General features: G+C 46.5%; 2 protein-coding genes across 12 annotated transcripts in view; one reads left to right on the forward strand and one right to left on the reverse strand.

The window, feature by feature from the left end:
- RGS20 (regulator of G protein signaling 20) overlaps positions 1 to 18,482 on the reverse strand; it is a 77,447-nt gene that overhangs the window by 49,106 nt on the left and 9,859 nt on the right. The window lies entirely within an intron of this gene.
- ATP6V1H (ATPase H+ transporting V1 subunit H) overlaps positions 1 to 18,482 on the forward strand; it is a 96,572-nt gene that overhangs the window by 605 nt on the left and 77,485 nt on the right. For 5 of the 11 annotated variants that reach the window (XR_003437419.1, XM_027128094.1, XM_027128103.1 and 2 more), the window contains exons 1-2: positions 13,330 to 14,788; positions 16,259 to 16,447. The exons of 1 other annotated variant lie outside the window; for it this stretch is intronic. The gene's annotated coding sequence lies outside the window, so the exon portion shown is untranslated. Of the gene's footprint in view, positions 1 to 13,329; positions 14,789 to 16,258; positions 16,448 to 18,482 lie in introns of those variants that run through there. 5 more of the 11 variants (XM_027128097.1, XM_027128095.1, XM_027128096.1 and 2 more) reach the window with 5 other exon arrangements.

Below are 18,482 nucleotides of genomic sequence, written 5' to 3' on the forward strand. Positions count from 1 at the left end.
TTCACTGTAAGGTGCCGTGTACAGGAGCGTCTGTGTTCACCTCTCTTGGTTCTTTCGACTTCGGATGAAGATCTCCCAGTTCACTTTTGCAGTTCTGGCTCTGGCTCTGCCTCCTCTTTCCCCTGTCCTTTCCCACCTTCCAAAGTGTCCAGAGCTCTACCAGAAGTTGGTATGAGGTTAACTAGGTCCTTGTGATAGGTGTCCATGGGAGACTTGGATACAGGCAGAAGATGAGGGGTCCTCAGGCTGGCGGAAAAGGGACTGGCCATGTGACTTTGGTGGTGCTGGGTGCGGGGGTCAGGGGAGACCAGGACTTAAGAGCACAGTCTGCAGCCCCCCTTTCCACACTCGCTGTGTCCATCTTATTTCCCCGAACACAAGCCTTTCCACCCTCCACTTGTTGCTTGGGAGAGCTAAGCGGCCGAGGTTAAGATAAAAGTATTATTTTCTTGGAAGGCATAGGGAAACATTAATTTAGAAGTCAGAGGCCCAGGGGTCTGACTCATCCTCGAAATGAACTCCATTGGCAAACCTTGGGAGATTCTTTATTCTTTGAGTTGGTCTGATTCATTTACGAAGTAAAGGATTGAACTCAGTGGCTTATTAATTAATTAATTAATTTATTTATTTATGGCTGTGTTGGGTCTTCGTTGCTGCGCCCGGGCTTTCCCTAGTTGTGGCGAGCGGAGGCTACTCTTTGTTGCGGAGCGCGGGCTTCTCATTGCGGTGCCTTCTCTTTTGCGGAGCACGGGCTCTAGGTGCGGGGGCTTCAGTAGTTGTGGCGCGCAGACTCCGTAGTTGTGGCTCGCGGGCTCTAGAGTGCAGGCTCAGTAGTTGTGGCTCGCGGGCTTAGTTGCTCCGCGGCATGTGGGATCTTCCCGGACCAGGGCTCGAATCCGTGTCCCCTGCACTGGCAGGCAGATTCTTAACCACTGCGCCACCAGGGAAGTCCCTCAGTGGCTTTTTAAGGTCACCCGCCTCGTTCAGGCTCTCGTTTTGGAGCTCTCAGGGCTTCTTGGTCCACTAATACTTAGTGAAGTTACAAACAGGAACCTAACTCAGCCAATCCAAACAGCCCCCTCAAGCAAAACAAAAAGGCAATTTAATCTGTTGGTGAAGAGCGAGAGAAGTGGTTGCCAAGAAAAATGAAGGGGGAGGCGGGAAGCCGCGAAGGCGAGGGACCGGGCGGCGAGGCGCGAGTCCTCGGGGCGCGGCTGCCGCTCTCCAGGGTCCTGACGGCGGGAGCGGCCTCGGGGGCTTGGCGCGGTCCCCCCCGCTCTGCCTTGGCTGGGCCCGGCCCGCTTTCTTCCGCCTGTGGATGTCTTGTGGGAAGCGGGTGTCGGAAGGAACGAGGAAACCTAGCAACCCATTCTCATGCATGAGGCTCTTCCTGGGCCGCCGCCGGCCGCGTCGGCTGATTCGTCGTTCCCTCGTTTGTATGCGCCCGGCGAGAGTGGAACTCGCTTTGCATTTCCGAGTAAGTTCACACTCTTTCGCTTCCCCTCATTACCTTTTCCTAGAGAACGGGGTCGTTCTCCCAGTATTTTCTTTCTCCGCGTGCACACGGGCCTCTCCCCTCCCCCGCTCTCTGGACAGGCGCCGCGTTTATTTCAGGGGTTGGAGCTGGGAGCCCAGGAGGCTCCTGGATAAGCGCCAGAAGCTCGCTCGAGGGGGAAATGAGCGATTCGGAAAACGCTCGGAGCGGGACTCGGCGCCCAGCGTCTGTCTCTTGGGGAGGGCCGCAGGCGCCTCGCCCCTGGCCGGGGTGGGTGGGAAGGGGGGCTCGGCCGCGGCGACGCCCCTGGACGCGGGCGGGCCGCTGCTGACCCCGTGCGCACCTGCGGGGAGTGTGGGCCGTCGGCCGCGTCCGCTCCAGCGCGGTGCCCGTGGCCGCAGGCACCCCAGCGGACGCGGCCCCGGGCAGGAAGGACCGTATGCTAAGGATGCCCAGAGAGAAGCGCCGCGGTCCCCGGTGGCCCGGAACATGACGGCTCCGCCCGCGGCCTTTCCGACCGGCTTCAGGCAACGTGCTAGAGCGAGGCGGAGAGCGCACGCCCGGCTGCCGGGGCCCGAAGGGCACGCCCCCGGCCTTGCGTGGGTCCCGGCGTTTGCGTCTCCAGCTCAGGTTTCGGAATGGTTTTCCGAGAATGTGTGAACCTGTAACCTGACTCTCCCCCTCCCGCCCCAGCCCTGCTTCCCGAGCCGCTTGACGCCCCTTGCTGGGCACGCTTCATTAGGCCTTGCGCTGCGCTCCGAGACAGACGCTTGGGAGGGAAGCAGGGGAAATGTTCCGGCAGAAGGGAAGTCCCTGACTCAGCCCCAGAAACGCCAAGCCCGGCTCCTGTGCGTCTCCGGAGAACTTCACCTTTTCCTCTTCCCTGGCGTGGTCTTTTCCCTCCGGATGAGCAGCCGGCTGCCCAGTTCTGTCTCCTGTCTTTGCGAGGGACGGAGGCTTCTCTGACTGGCGGGGCTGTGAAGCATGACCGGTGTCGGGTGCTGAAACGCGTCCACTTCCTTCGGTCGTTCTAGCAAAGTCAGAGCACGGAGTGTCAATGTAGCCACAAAATTCGATCTGAGAACCGTTATCTGAGGAGAGGACCTCAGCCGCCGGCGGTACTGATCACTCCAAAAAGCCCTGTCTTCCTTTCAGGCCAGATTCTAGATGACGGTCTGAAGGTTTCAAAAACTTAGCCGCCAAAGGGAATCATCTTGGCATCCGTATTCCTGAAAGCACTGCTCCTTAGGGATCCGGAAGACTTAGGGAGTACCTTATTCTGATCGAGTATCCACTCGCCTAATTGATCATGGTGGTTACTGAACCATGCAGAGGAGAAAATCACCACACCCCTAATCAACACCAAGAAAGTCTCACCCCTTTAAAAGGCAAATTGAAAATTTTTCATTCACCCCTAAATAGTACCCTTTCATAAAGGAAACTTCCATGGCAGAATTAACCCACTTTATTACCAAAACATTCTGAGAACTTTAGAATTAAAATCACAGTCAGAATGGAAATTAAAATTAGATTTAATTTTATGAGATGACCTACTCTTTTCCTGAACTTTATTTAAAAAAATTCTATTTTGCTGTGGTTTAGCCGTACTATGCATTTTAATTTTCTATTGTTTAGAGAAGTCATTTTTCCACTTGGATCTAAGAATCTAATTCAGAGTGATTGAAAACTATAGAGGCAAATCTTTGCTTGTACTGACTGTAAATCATGCAGATGGGAAAAGCAACAATATATAAGACAAACAGATCATGGATACTAGAGTCACAGGTTATTATTAATTTGAGGCCAACTGAACAATTAAACGTTTCTATTAAGGTTCACTTAGAATTTTAATGTTGCTAGTGAAAGTACAGCTGTTAAAAAGAGTACCTCTGCAGCTCTTAATTACTCTGACTTCATTCTCTTAATAACTTTCTAAGGCTTATGGGGAGGTGTCATAAGGAGATGTGGAATGATGGAACAAAGGTAATGAGGAAGGTGGGCCATGAACAGAAGTGGAGTGCACCAGAAGTGAGGGCCATTTAGGTGACGTGTGTGTGTGTGTGTGTGTGTGTGTGTGTGTGCGCGCGCGCGTGGGGAAGTGAAACACTCCCAGGCTCTATCTCCTCTGTTTCGCTGAGATAACAGGGCCTTTTACCACCCTGCCAGTATTCCAAACCAAGTGAGGAGCTTGGGACAGGAGGTGGGTCTTTATTTGAATGTATCCATATATTTATTTGAATTATATCCCAAACTGAACTCTGATTTTCCCCTCCAAACTTTCTCCTCCTGCAATCTTCACTGTCTCAGTAAATGGCAACTTGATTATTTTAATTCAGGTCAAAAACATTGGAGTATCCCTGACTCCTTTCTTTCCTTCATACTCTTCAGTCAAATCCAACTGCTTCTCATATTGTCTTTTTTTTTAAATCTACTTAAAAAAATAAATATATTTATTTCTTTTGGGCTGTGTTTGGTCTTCGTTGCTGTGCGCAGGCTTTCTCTAGTTGTGGCGAGCGGGGTCTACTCTTGGTTGTGGTGCGCGGGCTTCTCATTGCGGTGGCTTCTCTTGTTGTGGAGCACGGGCTCTAGGCACGCAGGCTTCAGTAGTTGTGGCACGCGGGCTCAGTAGTTGTGGCACACAGGCTTAGTTGCTCTGCGGCATGTGGGATCTTCCCGGACCAGGGCTCGAACCCGTGTCCCCTGCACTGGCAGGTGGATTCTTAACCACTGTGCCACCAGGGAAGTCCTGCTTCTCATATTCTCTTATCACAGCTGTCACTCTGTGTTATAGGCTGAATTGGGTCTCCCTCAAATTTGTCTGTTGAAGTCCTAACCCCCAAGACCTCAGAATATCACCTTATTTGGAAATAGGGTTGCTGCAGGTGTAATTAGTTAAAATGAGGTCTTACTGGAGTAGGATGAGTTCCTAATCCAGTATGACTGGTGTCCTTATAAAAAGGGAAAGTTTGGACACAGACAGGTACCTAGGAAGAACGTCATGTGAAAGTGAAGGCAGAGATCAGGTGACGCGTCTACAGGCAAAGGAATGCCGAAGGTTGCCGGCAAGCCACCAGGATCGAGGAAGAGGCACGGAACAGAGTTTCCCTTAGAAGGAATTTGGCCGCAAGACTGAAACGTAGAAACCGTCCCTGAGTTTCCAGCCTGCTTGGACTGCCCTGTGGATTTCAGACCAAGACTGAAGCATTAACTCATACCTGAATTTCCAACTCTTAGCTGAATTTCCAATCTGTAGGGCTGGCTTGCCCTGCAGATTTCAGACTTGCCAACCTCCACAATCACGTGAATTCAGTTCTTTAGAACCCCTCTCTCTCTCCTTCATTTATCTATCTATCTCTCTATCACATGTATATCCTATTGGTTCTGATTCTCTGGAGAACCTTGACAAATACACCCTGCTACAGGTCTCATCTTTCACCTGGACTATTGGAATAGCCCCTAAGTGCTATTTTTACTTCCCTTTTGCCTCATTTTCCCTCATAGTCTAATCTCAGTACTGAAACCAGATATATCCTTTACAATGTAGGTCAGTTTCTGTCACCCTGTAACCCTAACCCTAACCCTAACCCGAACTCCAAACTTGCTATTGGCCACTTTTTTCAGAGTAAAATCCAAAGTCCTTGCACTCCCTCTCAAGGCCCTACATGAATGGTGCCACCCTACCTCTGGGATATCCTCTTCCTATACACCTGTCCCTGTAATACTGGTTTTCCATAGAACCTATTAGCATCTGACATACTACATGTTCACTTGTTTATTAGTACCATGTAAGTAGTTAACTTTTCCCCTTTTGTTCTTGGCAACATCCATAGTGCCTAGAATAGTTCTTGGCCCTTAACGAAGTGCTTGATAAATATTTGTTGGACAAATGAATTAAAAAGCAAACAAATATTATGCAGCCATGAAAAGAAATGAAATTCTTTTTTTTTAATTTGAATTTTATTTTATTTATTTTTGTATAGCAGGTTTCTTATTAGTTATCTGTTTTATACATATTAATGTATATATGTCAATCCCAATCTCCCAATTCATCCCAACCTACCCCCCGACCGCTTTCCCCCCTTGACGTCCATATGTTTGTTCTCTGCATCTGTCTCTATTTCTTGCTTGCAAACCAGTTCATCTGTACCATTTTTCTATATTCCACATATATGTGTTAATATATTTGTTTTTATCTTTCTGACTTACTTCACTCCGTATGACAGTCTCTGAGTCCATCCACGTCTCTACAAATGATCCAATTTCGTTCCTTTTTATGGCTGAGTAATATTCCATTGCATGTATGTACCACATCTTCTTTATGCATTCCTCTGTCAGTGGGCCTTTAGGCTGCTTCCATGACCTGGCTATTGTAAATAGTGCTGCAGTGAACATTGGGGTGCATGTGTCTTTTTGAATTATGGTTTTCTCTGGGTATGTGCCCAGTAGTGGGATTGCTGGATCATATGGTAATTCTATTTTTAGTTTTTTAAGGACCCTCCATACTGTTCTCCATAGTGGCTGTATCAATTTACATTCCCACCAACAGTGCAAGATTGTTCCCTTTTCTCCACACCCACTCCTGCATTTGTTGTGTGTAGATTTTCTGATGATGCCCATTCCAACTGGTGTGAGGTGATACCTCATTGTAGTTTTGATTTGCATTTCTCTAATAATTAGTGATGTTGAGCAGGTTTTCATGTGCCTCTTGGCCACCTGTATGTCTTCTTTGGAGAAATGTCTATTTAGGTCTTCTGCCCATTTTTGGATTGGGTTGTTTGTTTTTTTTAATATTGAGCTGCATGAGCTGTGTATATGTTTTGGAGATTAATTCTTTGTCCATTGATTCGTTTGCAAGTATTTTCTCCCATTCTGAGGGTTGTCTTTTTGTCTTGTTTATAGTTTCCTTTGCTGTGCAAAAACTTTTAAATTTCATGAGGTCCCATTTGTTTATTTTTGTTTTTATTTCCATTATCCTAGGAGGTGGGTCAGAAAAGATCTTGCTGTGATTTATGTCAAAGAGTGTTCTTCCTATGTTTTTCTCTAAGAGTTTTATAGTGTCCAGTCTTACATTTAGGTCTTTTTTGAGTTTATTTTTGTGTATGGTGTTAGGGAGTGTTCTAATTTCATTCTTTTACATGTAGCTGTCCAGTTTTCCCAGCACCACTGAAGAGACTGTCTTTTCTCCATTATATACCCTCACCTCCTTTGTCATAAATTAGTTGACCATATGTGTGTGGGTTTATGTCTGGGCTTTCTATCCTGTACCATTGATGTATATTTCTGTTTTTGTGCCAGTACCATATTATGTTGATTACTGTAGCTTTGTAGTATAGTCTGAAGTCAGGGAGTCTGATTCCTCCAGCTCCGTTTTTTTTCCCTCAAGATTGCTTTGGCTATTCGGGGTCTTTTGTGTCTCCCTACAAATTTTAAGATTTTTGTTCTAGTTCTGTAAAAAATGCCACTGGTAATTTGACCGGAATTGCATTGAATCTGTAGATTGCTTTGGGTAGTATAGTCATTTTCATAATATTGATTCTTCCAATCCAAGAACATGGTATATCTCTCCATCTGTTTGTGTCATCTTTGATTTCTTTCATCAGTGTCTTACAGTTTTCTGAGTACAGATCTTTTACCTCCTTAAGTAGGTTTATTCCTAGGTATTTTATTCTTTTTGTTGCAATGCTGAATGGGATTGTTTCCTTAATTTCCCTTTATAATCTTTCATTGTTAGTGTGTAGGAATGCAAGAGATTTCTGCATGCCAGAAGCGGGTGGCACAATATATTTATAGTAATGAAAGGGAAGAAACTACAACAAAGATTACTCAACCCAGCAAGGATCTCATTCAGATTTGTTGGAGAAATCCAAAGCTTTACAGACAAGCAAAAGCTAAGAGAATTCACACCACCAAACCAGCTCTACAACAAATGTGAAAGCAACTCTAAGTGCGAAACACAAGAGAAGAAAAGGACATACAAAAACAAACTCAAAACTATTCAGAAAATGGTAACAGGAACATACATATCGATAGTTACCTTAAATGTGAACAGATTAAATGCTCTAACCAAAAGATACAGACTCACTGAATGGAAACACAAACAAGACCCATATATACACTGTCAACAAGATACCCACTTCAGACCTAGGGACACATACAGACTGAAAGTCAGGGGATAGAAAAAAGATATTCATGCAAATGGAAATCAAAAGAAAGCTGGAGTAGCAATACTCATATCAGGTAACGTAGACTTTAAAATAAAGAATGTTACAAGAGACGAGGAAGGACACGACATAATGATCAAGGGATCAATCCAAGGAGAAGATATAACAATTATAAATATCTGTGCACCCAACGTAGGAGCACCTCAATACATAAGGCCAATGCTAACAGCTATAAAAGAGGAAATTGACAGTAACACAATAATAGTGGGGAACATTAACACCTCACTTACACCAATGGACAGATCATCCAGACAGAAAATTAATAAGGAAACACAAGCTTTAAATGACACAACAGACCAGACAGATTTAATTGACATTTTTAGGACATTCCATCTGAAAACAACAGATTACACTTTCTTAACATTCTCCAGGATAGATCACATCTTGGGTCACAAATCAAGCCTCGGTAAATTTAAGATAATTTAAATCATATCAAGCATCTTTTCCGACCACAATGCTATGAGATTAGAAAACAGTTACAGGGAAAAAAATGTAAAAACCACAAACACATGGAGGCTAAACGATTCATTACTAAATAACTAAACGATCATTGAAGAAATCCAAGAGGAAATCAACAAATACCTAGAGACAAATGACAATGAAAACAGGACGATCCAAAACCTATGGGATGCAGCAAAAGCAGTTCTAAGAGGGAAGTGTATAGCAATAAAGTCCTACCTCAAGAAACAAGAAAAGGGGCTTCCCTGGTGGCACAGTGGTTAAGAATCCGCCTGCCAACACAGGGGACATGGGGTCGAGCCGTGGTCTGGGAGGATCACACATGCCGCAGAGCAACTAAGCCTGTGTGCCACAACTACTGAGCCTGCAGGCCACAACTGCTGAAGCCTGTATGCTTAGAGCCTGTGCTCCACAACAAGAGAGGTCATCGCAGTGAGAAGCCCTCGCACCGCGATGAAGAGCGGCCCCTGCTGGCCACATCTAGAGAAAGCCCGCACAGCAAGAAAGACCCAATGCAGCCAAAAATAAATAAATTAATTAATTAAACTAATCTATTAAAAAAAAGAGAAAGAAACAAGAAAAATCTCAAATAAACAACCTAACCTTACACCTAAAGGAACTAGAAAAAGAAGAACAAACAAAATACAAAATTAGGAGAAGGAAAGAAATCATAAAGATCAGAGCAGAAATAAACGAAATAGAAACAAAGAAAACAATAGCAAAGATCAATAAAACTAAAAGGTGGTTCTTTGAGAAGATAAACAAAATTGATAAACCATTAGCCAGACTCATCAAGAAAAAGAGAGAGAGGACTCAAATCAATAAAATTAGAAAGGGAAAAGAAGTTATAACGGACACTGCAGAAATACAAAGCATCATGAGAGACTACTACAAGCAAGTCTATGCCAATAAAATGGACTACCTGGAGGAAGTGGACAAATTCTTAGAAAGGTATAACCTTCCAAGACTGAACCAGGAAGAAATAGAAAATATGAACAGACCAATCATAAGTAATGAAATTGAAACTGTGATTAAACATCCTCCAACCAACAAAAGTCCAGGACCAGATGGCTACACAGGTGAATTCTATTAAACATTCAGAGAAGAGTTAACACCCACCCTTCTCAAACTCTTCCAAAAATTGCAGAGGAAGGAACACTCTGCAGCTCATCCCATGAGGCCACCATCACCCTGATACCAAAACCAGACAGAGATACTACAAAAAAAGAAAATTAAAGACCAATATCACTGATGAACATTGATGCAAAAATTCTCAACAAAATACTAGGAAACAGAATACAACAACACATTAAAAGGATCATACACCATGATCAAATGGGATTTATCCCAGGGATGCAAGGATTCTTCAATATAGGCAAATCAATCAATGTGATACACCATCTTAACAAATTGAAGAATAAAAACCGTGTGATCATCTCAATAGATTCAGAAAAAGCTTTTGACAAAATTCAACACCTATTTATGATAAAAACTCTCCAGAAAGTGGGCATCAAGGGAACCTACCTCAACATAATAAAGACCATTATATGACAAACCCACAGCAAACATCATTCTCTGTGGTGAAAAACTGAAACCATTTCCTATAAGATCAGGAACAAGACAAGGTTGCCCACTCTCACCACTATTATTCAACATAATTTTGGAAATCCTTGCCACAGCAATCAGAGAAGAAAAAGAAATAAAAGGAATACAAATTGGAAAAGAAGTAAAACTGTCACTGTTTGCAGATGACATGATACTATACGTAGAGAATGGTAAAGATGCCACCAGAAAACTATTAGAGGTAATTAATGAATTTGGTAAAGTTGCAGGATACAAAATTAATGTAAGAGTTTCTGCTGAGAAATCAGCTGTTAACCTTATGGGAGTTCCCTTGTATGTTGTCATTTTTCCCATGCTGCTTTTAATAATTTTTCTTTGTCTTTAATTTTTGTCAATTTGATTACTATGTGTCTTGGCCTGTTTCTCCTTGGGTTTATCCTGCCTGGGACTCTGCACTTCCTGGACTTGGGTGGCTATTTCCTTTCCCAAGTTAGGGAAGTTTTCAACTATAATCTCTTCAAATATTTTCCCAGGTCCCTTCTCTCTCTCCTCCTTCTGGGACTCCTATAATGTGAATGTTGGTGCGTTTAATGTAGTCCCAGAGGTCTCTTAGGCTGTCTTCATTTCTTTTCATTCTTTCTTCTTTATTCTGTTCCACGGCAGTGAATTCCACCATGCTGTCTTCCAGGTCACTTATCCGTTCTTCTGCCTCAGTTATTCTGCTATTGATTCCTTCTAATGTATTTTTCATCTCAGTTATTGTATTGTTCATCTCTGTTTGTTTGTTCTTTAATTCTTCTAGGTGTTTGTGCTTTAATTTTTTTAGGTCTTTGTTAAACATGTCTTGCATCTTCTTGATCTTTGCCTCCATTCTTTTTCCGACCTCCTGGATCATCTTCACTATCATTATTCTGAATTCTTTTTCTGGAAGGTTGCCTATCCTCACTTCATTTAGTTGTTTTTCTGGGGTTTTATCTTGTTCCTTCATCTGGTACATAGCCCTCTGCCTTTTCATCTTGTCTGTCTTTCTGTGAATGTGGTTTTTGTTCCACAGGCTGCAGGATTGTAGTTCTTCTTGCTTCTGCCGTCTGCCCTCTGGTGGGTGAGGCTATCTAAGAGGCTTATGCAAGCTTCCTGATGGGAGGGACTGGTGGTGGGTAGAGCTGGGTGTTGCTCTGGTGGGCAGAGCTCAGTAAAACTTTAATCCCCCTGTCTGCTGATGGGTGGGGCTGGGTTCCCTCCCTTTTGGTTGTTTGGCCTGAGGTGACCCAGCACTGGAGCCTAGGCTCTTTGGTGGGCTAATGGCGGACCCTGGGAGGGCTCCTGCCAAGGTGTACTTCACAGAATTTCTGCTGCCAGTGTCTTTGTCCCTGCAGTGAGCCACAGCTGCCCCCCGCCTCTGCAGGAGACCCTCCAACACTAGCATGTAGGTCTGGTTCAGTCTCCTATGGGGTCACTGCTCCTTCCCCTGGGTCCCAGTGTGCACAGTACCTTGTGTGTGGCCTCCAAGAGTGGAGTCTCTGTTTCCCCCAGTCCTGTCAGAGTCCTGCAATCAAATCCCACCAACCTTCAAAGTCTGATTCTCTGGGAATTCCTCCTCCCGTTGCCGGACCCCCAGGTTGGAGCCTGACGTGGGGCTCAGAACCTTCCCTCCAGTGGGTGGACTTCTGTGGTGTAAGTGTTCTCCAGCCTGTGAGTCACCACCCAGCGGTTATGGGATTTGATTTTACTGTGATTGCGCCCCTCCTGCCGTCTCCTTGCGGCCTCTCCTTTGTCTTGGATGCGGGGCATCTCTTTTGGTGAGTTCCAGTGTCTTCCTGTCAATGATTGTCCAGCAGTTGGTTGTGATTCCGGTGCTCTTGCACGAGGGAGTGAGCCCACGTCCTTCTACTCCGCCGTCTTGAACCAATCTCCAGAAATAGAATTCTGACACAGGTTACAACATGGATGAACCTTGAAAACCCTATGCTAAGTGAAAGAAGCTGAACACAAAAGGACAAATACTGAATGAGTCCATTGATACGAGATATGAAAAATAGGCAGACATACAGGTAGAAAGTAGAAGAGAGGTTACTTGGGGCGGGGGGGAGAGGAGTTATTGTTTAGTGGGTCCAGAGTGTTTGGGTTGATGAAAACCTCTGGAAATAGATCGTAATAATGGTTCCACAACCTTGTGAATGTATTTAATACTACTGCATTATACACTTTAAAATGGTTAAAATGGTAAATTTTACATTACTTATATTGTAGCACAATTGAAAAAACACTCAAAACTCTTGACGATGTGAGCAGAGAGGAGCCTGAGAAAGCCGCCAGGGCTCAGGCTGCGGCAGCTGAGTTAATCAGTCGCGGTTCTGCCGTAGCGTTGTCACCCCCCTCTTGGGGTTCTCTCATCTTGATTTCTGCTGCCAGATAGACATAGCCAACTCTCATCCTATTCCTAGCGTTTAGTGCAGCCTAGGTTGTGATTTGGGAAAGTAGAAAAGGAATAGCAGACGCAGGGATTAGACCAAGAAGGGTCTTGTAAGCCACTCATTTATTCATTCTTTCAACAAGCATTAATCACCTGCTTATTATTTTCTGAAGTTCCAGGCAATGTCTTAGGTGCTCGGATTCAAGGTGAGTGGGGAAGAAAACGACCTTCTCTTGTATGTACTGAATGAGGGGGTGTGAGAGTCTAGTAGACTAAATAGGGCAAGCAAGTCATGGTAAGGATTCTGGATTTTATTTTATTTTATATTTTTTCTTTCTTTTTTTTTTTGGCCACACCATGTGACATGGGGAATCTTAGTTCCCCAACCAGGGATTGAACCTGGGATCAAACCCATGCCCCCTGCACTGGGAGTACAGAGTCCTAACCACTAGACTGCCAGGGAAGTCCCTGGATTTTATTTTTAAGGTTTTAAGCAAGAGAGTGACATCATGTGATTTATATATTTTAAAGACTCTTTTTTTTTTTTTTGCGGTACGCGGGCCTCTCACTGCTGTGGCCTCTCCTCTTGCGGAGCACAGGCTCCGGACGCACAGGCTCAGCGGCCATGGCTCACAGGTCCAGCCGCTCCGCGGCATGTGGGATCCTCCCGGACTGGGGCACGAACCCGTGTCCCCTGCATCGGCAGGCGGACTCTCAACCACTGTGCCACCAGGGAAGCCCCTAAAGACTCCTTTGACTGCTTTGCATAAGAGTGAATTGGAAGAGGGCAAGCATGGGAACAGTGAAGCAGGAGGCTTTGCACTGGTACAGGTGAGAGAGGGGGATGGCCTGGGCAGGTAATGGGAATAAAATAGAGAGAAGTGGACAGATACGGGATACATTTTAGAATTAATGGGAGTCAGGTGGATTCAAGGTACAGGCTGAGAAAAAGGGACTCAAGGAAAATTCCTAGGTTTTCTGCCTTGAGCAGTTGGGTGACTTGCTGAAATGAGGACGGTGGGGAGGAAAATCAGGAGTCCAGGTAAACACACGTTTTGGGTGCCTGTGAGTCACTCAGATGGAGACGTTCCAAAGGCTGTTGTGAAACAGCCTGAAGCTCAGGGTAGAGGTGGGAACCTTGGAGATGTAAATTTAGGAATCATTAGCATAAAATGATATTGAAGGAATCATTAGCATAAAATGATATTGAGAGCTATTGGGATTGGGTAAGATCCCTAGAAAGAGATGAAAAGATAGAACAAGACTGAAGCCGCTTAAGGATTTGACACGGACAGAGTTGAATCGGGGGGTTAACACAGTCAGGTTTGTGTTTTAGGAAGATTTCTGACTTCCGGTGTCACTTAGAGGCAGGCATGACTCGAAAGAGGAGACCAGAGAAGAGGCTGCTGTGATACACGTTTTGGGAGATGATAGTAACTTTATCCAGGAAAGTGTTAAAAGGGATGGAGATAACTAAATAAACGGATCAAGAGGTGATTTTGAATAGTGTGGACAAAACTTGAAGACTGATTAGGGGTATGAAATGAGGATAAGATTAAGGTCAAGGGTTATGCCTCTAAATTTCTAGTTCAAAACCGGGCAGATCATGGTACCCTTTCACCATCATGAAAAAGTTTGGGGAACGGTAAAGACAGATTGCTAATTTTGACATGCCTAGACATTTCAAGCTAGGTGGTGAGTAAACATTTGTACATTCATGTGTGGACTGCAGGAGAGAGCTGAATCATCACCCGTAAGCTGTCTCAAAGCTGTCGACGCAGCCAAGATTAGCCAGGGAGAACAAGTTGAGTGAGAAAAAGGCCTAGGATGAAAACCTAGGGAATTTCCAATATGTCAGAGTCAATAGAGGGAGAGGGATTTGCAGAAGAGGCTGAAAAAGAGCAGCCGGCGAAGTAGGAGGAAAGCAAGGTAAAAGGGACGTCGTGTCCCCGGTTCCAGACATTGGTCATTTGACACGTCGTTTATTCCTTGTCACAGTCCGGCAAGCAGGTATGTCTCATCTCCATGTAACAGAAGGCCGCACTGAGACTCAGAAAGGTGAAATGGCCTCGCCAAAGACTCTTATCTAGAAAACAGAGCACGTGTGAAGGAATTTAAGCAAACCCTGGGCTATCTGGTTTCCATCCTTTGGCCTTTAGTAAAAGGAATGACGTGTGTGCGTGCGTGTGCGTGTGTGTGTGTGTGTGTTTACATGTTTTTATATACACAAGACCATCTCTGCAGGATATGTAGAAGCTGGTAAGAGTGGAGAGCGTTTGCCTTTGTGGGGGAATGGAGGTTGCTGACTGGCCAGATGGAGACTTCTGGGCTCTGTACTAGTGTAACAGAGAGTGGGTAATGAAGAGTTTGACTTCGTTTTTAATGCCCGACTGCTGACAGCTTCCAGGTCCCATCACTGTCCCCCTTCTGGCTCACATCTGGGCGGCTGATACAGGACACCAGGTGCCCTCTCCCTTGGCTGCCACGGGAAGGTCCAACCAGGTAAGCCCCGGCCCTTGCCAAGCAGAACCCTCAGCCCGGCTCGGCCATGGAAACGCCAAGCAGATCCCCTTTCTCTGCTCTCTCAAGCCGTTTCTGGACCTGCTTCCATCCTGCCCTCCTCAGAGGCTGCATCGTGTGAGTAATAAACCTTTCTATGCTCTCTGGTGTGCGTGTGACCTCACCGGTCTGGACATCAGAACCACATCTTGGGCAGGTGCCGGGCAGGGGGTCCATCCTGCCTATGTGGGGTGACCACAGCCATCACGTCCGTTCACAGCTGTGGGGTTGCACGATTCTCATTTCGAATATTTTAATTAAAAACGTAAATTAACGAAAACATTTTGAAATGGTAAGAATAAAAAAGATCCATGGGGCTTCCCTGGTGGCGCAGTGGCTGAGAGTCCGCCTGCCGATGCAGGGGACACAGGTTCGTGCCCCGGTCTGGGAAGATCCCACATGCCGCGGAGCGGCTGGGCCCGTGAGCCATGGCCGCTGAGCCCGCACGTCCGGAGCCTGTGCTCCGCAATGGGAGAGGCCACAACAGTGAGAGGCCCGCAAGTATAAGGTTGACAAGTGCAGGGGACAGAGGCGTCCACAGTAATCAGTCTTCTCTTTCTTCAGTTGTGTACCTGTATGTAAAAGCTGCCAACACCGCTGTCGTTTGAATCCTAAGCACACGTACACCAGCCCCAAGCCCAAACCTTGGCCCTGCCTTGAAGTGGAGACACAGAGCGGAATCCACAGAGAAAGCTCTGGAGCGCCCCAGGCGTGCACTGCAGCGTCCCCGCTGGACTGGCTGGCTCGTTTATTAAATTGCAGCAGACTCCTCCACAGGTCCCGCCTTGGCGTCTACACCGCGCCTCTGTCTAGTCTAATCCGTTCCCCACCCTGCAGGACGGGTGACCTTTCTAAGAGGCAGACGTGATCGTGTTACTTCCCTCCCTCTAACCATTCGGCGGCCCCTCATGTGTCTACAGGACTTGATGTGGCATAAAAGCCCTTTCGTGACTTGCTGATACTCCATTCACTCACCCAGCTTTCTCACCGTTCTTTTGTACTCCAGGCTCCAATCACATTAAGCATCCTTCCGTTCCTAAAATCCCCTTGTTCATCTGCATTCCTGCTCTCGGTATAAACTGTTGCCTCTGCCGGCATCACGCCCCTTTCCCAGTCTGGGCCTCCTCTTCTCCCTGGGTGATCTCCCACTTAGCCTTCAAGGCTCAGCTTAGATGCCGTTTCCCTGGGGATCTCACTAAGGCTGGGTCAGCTGCCCGTCTCCTTTCTCTGACCACAGCACTTCCTGCCCTCGGTGGGGACAGTGACAGGCCGTTTCCCTGCATGGCTCCAAGCCCAGTATGTGTCAGGACTGTGCCTTATTCAGACCCGTGCCCGAAAAGCCTGAAGCAGTCCTGGGACATAATGTGTATTCAATCAGTATTTGTTAAATGAATGAACTTAGAAATGACATGACCTGGATTTGATGATTGTGCAGGCTGTGTAAGGGGTACCTAGGGTTTTATCATGCTGTTTTTCTCTGCTTTTGTGTATATTTGACATTTTCTGTCATGAAAAGATTTTTTTAAAGTCATGGTTTTTAACTTCTAGATGATGTGTCTCATGTCTTGTTAAATTGCAAAAGACAAGAAACGGTGGGACAGAATCTGACCCAACTGCGTACACATGGGTGTTGCGAGAAGGCCTGACGCCGAAGGGGACACCTGCACTCCATTTGTCCCCATCGTTGGGCCGGATCCACCAGTGTCACATTGGAGGAGCACAAAAATCAACAAACAGGTTGGTAAGAACAAGGGGGGCCATTGTTCTGTCCAAGGCAGGCAGCTTGTGACAGGCTGGAAGGGCTGCATGGGCTCTGTGCGAGCCTCTCCGAGCTGCCCGAGAACTTGTCAGAGGACCCTGATTTCTTCGAGCTGGACTTGGCTGAATTGGATGGCTTTGCCCAGTATTTTATTATTATTATTTTATTATTATTTTTTAAAATTTTTGGCTGTGTTGGGTCTTCATTACTGCACGCGGCTTTCTCTAGTTGCGCGAGCGGTGGCTACTCTTCCTTGCGGTGCACGAGTGTCTCACTGCGGTGGCTTCTCTTGTTGCAGAGCACAGGCTCTAGGCGCGCAGGCTTCAGTAGTTGTGGCTCATGGGCTCGCAGTTGTGGCTCGCGGGCTCTAGAGCGCAGGCTCAGTAATTGTGGCACACGGGCTCAGTAGTTGTGACTTGCAGGCTCTAGAGCACAGGCTCAGTAGTTGTGGCGCACGGGCTTAGTTGCTCCGCGGCATGTGGGATCTTCCCCGACCAGGGCTTGAACCCGTGTCCCCTGCATTGGCAGGTGGATTCTTAACCACTGCACCACCAGGGAAGCCCTGCCTGGCATTTTAAAAGGGGTGTTTTCCTTGAGGAAGCTGGAGGCTGCCACTGACTTGAAATGACACATTTTGGGGCCATTCAGGATTCATAGCTGTCATTAGTTTCCTTTGCGACATGAGACATTTGGCTGAAGAAAGATTTTAACAGTGACCTCAGGTTAAAGAGGTCAAGAGAAAACTTTACGTCTCTGATTAGGGTTTCACCCACGTGGTGGGAAGGAAGCAGGGCAATAATGCATTTCTATCTACTAATCAGTCAGCCAATCAGTATTGACTGGGCTCTTACCACGTGCCCAGCAGGTGTGAGGCGCCACCTGTAGAGGGGAATAACTAGGTTAATAACTGTGCTGGGAGAAACCGGCTACACATCAAGCACGTGGGTCCTGGGGGTGCCCCAGGGAAGCCTGGATCATTGGACGCACGTTGTTTTTCAATATTCAAAGTATCTGATAAAAAAAAACCCAACCAAATGAAATTATATGTGACAGGTATAACTGTGGTGATTTCATAGAGGATAAAACCAAGACTCAGAGACTCAAACCCAACTTGGACCTGCATTCAAAGCCCGTGCTTGCCATTCCAAAGAGATTGCTTTGTGGCATCACACTGCCTGGTGGTGGTTTGGACCTGGGCAGGCCGGAAGGATGCGCGTAGCTGAACTCCTGTAGTTGGGATAAAGGACGTCTTCGAGTCATCAGACTTTGATTAGTTACAGCCCAGCCTGAAGTTTTACTGGTTTGAAAGCCTGCAGTGCTTGCATTTCCACCAGATGTCAGCGTTCACTGTCCCTCACTCCCTCCAGTCTTTTAAAAAACAAGGGAGCGCTGCGTTGCTCTTGGGGTCCTCAGCGTGGTGATTGCATCTGCGCCTGAGGTGGAGGGTTGTGTGGCAAGAAAGCCGCTGGGCGCTGAATCTTGACTCAGCGAGGAGGAATTTGAAAATGTAGTCAGCCTTCCACTTCCCCGATTTCCTACAATCCAAAGGCATTCTTTTTTTTTTCTCTCTCCCCCTTGTGATTTCATGTCTGTAAAAAACAGCCCATTTCTGATGGATGAGCCAAGCAGAGTTATCTGGCCTTTGGCCGAGACTGCATCAGACAGAGGAGGTTCTGGGGTGAAGGGAGGACACAGGGAGGATGCAGGGCAGCCGCGGTAGAAGCCCCAGCCAGATGGGGCTGGGGCGGGACCAGGCCACAGCGTGGCTTCTGGGGAGGGACCAGAGGCCGCCAAACACTGGGTCAGAGTTTATTCACCCCCGATTACACTCTTGGAAGAGTTCATGCTCGGGGATCTAATACTAGCATTCCCTGCAGATTTTGTGAGCAGGAACGATACATTAGTTCATTTACATCTAAGTGCCAAATGAACGTGAACTTCCTTTGTTTCCTAATAGGAGAAACCAGGCCAGAATGAGAGGCTGAGATGCCCAGGGTATGCCTGGGGGTACTG

Source organism: Aethalodelphis obliquidens, unplaced genomic scaffold (assembly GCF_003676395.1).
Source record: "Aethalodelphis obliquidens isolate GAN/ISIS:26980383/991018 unplaced genomic scaffold, ASM367639v1 scaffold33, whole genome shotgun sequence".
NCBI lineage: Eukaryota > Metazoa > Chordata > Mammalia > Artiodactyla > Delphinidae > Aethalodelphis > Aethalodelphis obliquidens.